The sequence below is a fragment of the Aedes aegypti genome, chromosome 2, assembly GCF_002204515.2.
Source record: "Aedes aegypti strain LVP_AGWG chromosome 2, AaegL5.0 Primary Assembly, whole genome shotgun sequence".
Classification (NCBI taxonomy): Eukaryota; Metazoa; Arthropoda; class Insecta; order Diptera; family Culicidae; genus Aedes; species Aedes aegypti.
Window position 1 is genome coordinate 323,253,553 of NC_035108.1, and position 5,429 is coordinate 323,258,981.

Sequence of the window (5,429 nt, forward strand, 5' to 3'; positions counted from 1 at the left end):
TAAAATAATAGCTATAATATGCACACAATTAGGATGTAGTAAAGTCTCTTATTGGACGTTGGTATCCACTTCTGTTACTCATTTTTGTGGGTGTCGGGTTACCAGCATTTAGATCTTCTTGAAGATTTTGTTTCGTAAACGATGGTAAAGGAAGATCACTGAGATAGTCGCTGCAAGTTTTGTTCTATGGAACCCACTTGTTGACCAACCTGAGAAAGGGAAAATTTCTGATTAGAATTATAGCATGATTAACTTTAGTGAATGCCTTCAGGATATATTCCTTGAAAAAAGTTGTTTTATATGGAAACATTGATGACTAGCTAATCCAACGAAAACTTGAAAGAACAGCCTATTAAAGAAAAAAAGGTGAAATGTTTGCAAATATGACGTAAATGATCACTGTAACAACGTGATGCTATGGCACAACTTGTATTCATAAGACACGAAAATATTTGTGTTGCCACAACTGCGGACGATTTGGCATCCCAGCCACATACACCAAATACGTAGCACACCATCATGCGTTATCGTTGCATCGTATTATGCGAATTGTCAGATGAGTTGAAGTAGGTACCTATCGTATGACAGAGTGACTAGCAAATTTGTGCAAGGTAGATGAAACCACAATATTAGATCGCAATAATCCTATTGAGTTCGTTTGATTAAAGTTTAGGTAAGTGGCACAGAATGTGAAATACTGGCCATGAATTACAATAGATTTGATCATGGTCAAATAGCTATTAGCAGTATTTCCTTATGAAACTATTCCTCATCGTAAAAGCTTGAAGAAGGTAAAAAATAGTTACACGTTTAGAGACATTATGATACTATTTATCACGTACGATTCAATAGGTCTTGAATTGAATTTATACAGAACGGAATCGAAGTCGGTACCAAATAGTTGTCCCACTGAATTGTTAGTTCAATATAATAATCGCTTCATTAGTTTACCAACTTCCTATTTGAATTTTAGCTTTGAAGCACTCAATAAACGGCTTTGAAAATCACCCGAGGAGGAAAGAATAACTCGCAATAACTTATGCATACCATATTTTGTTATCATACCATAATTAGGTATTGTTCAGATATCAATACCTCATTTTGGTATTATAATGGTATTTGAAAAAAAATTAAAACAATTTAAAATACTTCATTTTGGTATTCGATAGCTATTGAGAACTGCTGGAGGTATTGAGCTACTATTGAAATTTATTTCACTTTTATATGAAAATCCATCAAGTATTATTTAGGTATTACAATACCTGATCTAATTATCAGCTTGGTATTTGTAGAATATTGAGAAGGTATTATTTGAGGTATTTTACCTCTTATGCAGGGCTAATTCATACCTCATTCAGGTTGTAGGTATTGGAAATTATGTGGTATGGAATACCTCAATTTGGTATTCAGTAGTTATTTTTTTCTGCTCGGGAAGTGTTCCCGGCTTCTCATTTGGTCCTGTTCTCAACATTTTTTTTAAAAACAAAATTGAAATATGAACAAATACCGGTGATCACGCAGCTGTTCAGCAAAAACAAATTGAGGGTTATCCCAGTGAACCACGTATCGTATAAGAATGTGCATCCTAAATCACATATTCGTACGTCCAAAATCAGAATCTCACAACATGCAAGATTAAGCGTTATCAATGTCAACACGAGTTGTATATAAATCCCCAATACGATTCATATACGACAATCTATGTTGATAGCAAAACATGTCGTAAATACTGCAACATAGAATCGCGTTAAGTTGTATAAACTAACTATGATCTGTTATATATCAATCCAGAAAGCATCATATGAAATCGCAATAACTGTCACGCAAGTGTGAGAAAAAAACCCTCGTAGACGACGGTGACCCCAAAACAGCGTTTAACGGACGTTTAAAAAATCATAACTTTACAAATATTTGTCCAAATGCTGAAAAATTTTCACTAGCGAAAACATTGTGGTTACACGCTTATAGAAAAATAACACACATGGTCGTAGCAAGGTAGACGGTCCGTGGGGGGCTGATCAAAGATGGTCAACCTCATAGAAAACAGCGTTACAATGGTTCAGAGCCCATATCTCAGCTATCAGACAAAATTATCATATTATTTCACCGTTGGAAACATTCAAAACCAGCATTGCAGGGAAAAATATCAAACAGAGTCGTAGCAAGGCAAATGGAGAATGAGGGGCTCCCATTTGGAATGTTTACCAAACCTTTAAAAAAATATTTCGGCGCCGCTATGCAATCAATTTTCGATTTTGTTTCACGATTCGACACTTCTAGTGTAGATCTTCAATAGAAAAATACTAAACATGGTCGTAGCTAGAAAAAACAGAAATAAAGGGCTTCCATTAAAAAATCGTTCAATATTTTCAAAAAAGTCATAACTTTATGATAAACAAACGGATTTTTTATTTTGTTTTTTACCATTTGAATGCTTAAATTTATGTCTTTCAGAGAAAAATAATATTGCACATAGACGTAGTAAGATATAAAGTTTTTGAGGGGTATGCACTATTTTGGTCTCATTTGCCTGTAAATCAAAATTCAAAGCGGTGCCATCAAGTTTTTTTTCTCCATAAAATTGATTGTAGAAGTCAAGTTAATAAACTTGAACAGAGACATACATTTTTGAAAACACTCAAAATTGGTTTTACCTGAAAACTATGGAAAAACCTTTTTTCTCCTGTTTGTCTGTAGCTTAAGATTCAATGCAATTACATGTGTTTTTTTAACATAAATTCAATTGTTGAAACCATTTAAACCTATTCGAATAAGAAAAGAAACTTCTGATTACACTCAAAATTTATTTTACCTAAAAATCTGCTGCAAACCCTATTTCATGAGTCTGTTTGCCTGTAATTCGAAATCCAAAGTAATGACAAGTAGTTTTTTCTGCATGAGCTTGCTTATAGAAGTTAAGTGAACACATTTGAGAAGAAACGGACATTTTCTTTTAACACTTCAAATTTATTTAACCTAAAAAAACTACGAGAAACCCTATCTCATGACGTTTGCCAGCAGCATGTTTGCCTGAAAACCAACATTCTAAGCGATGACATGTTGATTTTTAGGAATAAATTTGCTTGTAGAAGTTAGATGAGCATGTTTAAATAGAAATAGAAGCTTCAAATCACACTCAAAAATTGTTTAACCCTAGAAACTACGTAAAATCTTGTTGAATAAACACATATGCTTCTGAATAAAAATTCAAATCGATAGTTAGTTATGTTTTCAACATAAAATTTATTGTAGAAGTAAAGCGCACATGTTTGAGAAGTAATACAAATTTTTGGTTACACTTAAAATTTATTTTACCCGAAAAACTATGTGAAAATTTGTCCAATAGATATTTAGGCTCATAAAAAAATAATCATAGCATAAATATACTATTGTTTTCAACTTCAAATTGGTTGTAGAAGCTAAGTCAACCATGTTTGAGAAGTAATGTTAATTTTTGATTACACCCGATATTTATTTCACATGAGAAACTAAGAAAAACCCTCTACCAGCCTGATAGCCTGATAATTAAAGGCGATGATTTTTTTTTTTCGTTCGAAAATTATTTATAGAACTTATATTAACATGTTTGGTTAAAAAATATAATTTTGGATTGCACTAAAAATTTATTTTACTTAAAAACCTAAGAAAAATCCATTTTAAAAAATTATATGTATCTAAATCAAAATCGAAGGCAATGATATGTAGCCTTTTTTTATATTAATTTGATTGAAGAATTGAAAAATTTTCTTTTGAAAATTATTGAGTAGAAATAGAAATACACTCAGAATTAATTCTAAGCAATGACACGTAATTTTTTCGGCATGAAATTGCTTACACAGCGTAACAAAAATAACATTTTTGCGTGTCTCAAGAATCAAATTATGTGTCTCTAGTAGATTTAGGGTCGCTGAATCCGATGCCGTTCTCAGAAATATTCCAGCACGTCACAATTTTTAGCAACAGATCGCTAAAGTTGTATAAAACACAGGTTTCATTGATGTTCACATAAAATTTAAACAATGATTTATCAAAAGATGTTATGATCTAATCTATCAAGCATGCAAAATAGGACTTTAACTTTCATTTCAGATATATTTTGATTGATTGCATGATCAAATTGATGTTAAATCGTTTTTTTTTTTATTATGCTTGCAGTCTCCATACGAAATTTTTCATTTCTCTTATATGGCAAAATAAAATACTTTTCTAAACCACTAAAAAATAACTTTTGAGCATCGGAAGTATTATGAGCTTTGTTGATAAGTATTGTTATATATATGAAGTTTGAGTTCTGAGGCAAATTAAGCAAATAAATTGCAATACAAGCTGGAAAACTTGCATGCAAGTTAACTGAAATAGTCAATACTCAAAAACTAGACGTGCTATGATAGTTCTGTAAATGACAATGGATTAAGCAACCCTTAATTAAGTAAATAGCGGTATTTTGGTGCTTGAGACAAAATCGTGATCCGCAGACACTTCAAATTTATAAAACCTAATAAATTACGAAACTCTATCTCACGAGCTAGGTTGCTTGTGAATTGAAAGCGATAACACGCAGCTTTTTTGGAATAATCTTGCTTATAGAAGTTGGGTGTACATGTTGAAGTAGATATTGAGATTTCTGAATACATTCAAAATTTATTTTCCTTAAAAGATTACGTAAAACCCTGTTAAATAAACATATATGATAGTAAACAAAAACTCATATCGATGGATTGTAGTTTTTTCAACATGAAATTGATTGTAGAAGTCAAGTAAATATGTTTGAGAAGTAGTAGAAATTCTGATCACTCTTAATATTATTATTTGTTAAAAAAAAAAAATACGTGAAACCTAGTGCAAAAGACATTTGTGCTTGTAAAAAAATGATGAAAGCAATAATATTATGTTTTTTTCATCAAATTGATTAAGGAATTTGAGTAAATAGGTTTAAGAAGTAATGGAAATTTATGACCACAATCAAAATTTATTTCACATTAAAAACTAAGGTAAACCCTCAATCATGAGCTTGTCTGCCTGTAAATCATAATTCAAAGCGATGCCATTTAATTTTTTTTGTTGTTATAAATTTACTAATAGAAGTTATTTTAACATATTTGAGTTTAGAATATAATTTTTGATTGCACTCAAAATTTATTATACTTAAAAAGCTATGATTAATCCCAATTTTTCAAATTTTATGCCTCTAAATCAAAATCTAAGGCGACGATATGTAGTTTATGTTTACATTAAATTGATTGTAGAAGTCAAGCGAACATTATTACGATCTTAATTCATATTATCTAAAAACTAAGAACAACAATATTTCATGAGACTTTTTGCCTGTAAATGTAAATTCAAAGCGATGACATTGAGTTTTTTCAAGATAAATTTCTTTAGAGTATTGAACATATTTGTTCTAAATTTAAATTTTTAATACACAAATA

At 30.8% G+C, this 5,429-nt stretch overlaps 1 long non-coding RNA gene across 1 annotated transcript; it reads left to right on the forward strand.

Moving 5' to 3' along the window:
• The first annotated feature begins 741 nt into the window (after positions 1-741).
• On the forward strand, positions 742-999 carry LOC110676697. Its single transcript, XR_002500630.1, has 3 exons — positions 742-791; positions 853-916; positions 974-999. It is a non-coding gene; the product is annotated as an uncharacterized LOC110676697 (long non-coding RNA).
• Positions 1,000-5,429: the final 4,430 nt, after the last annotated feature.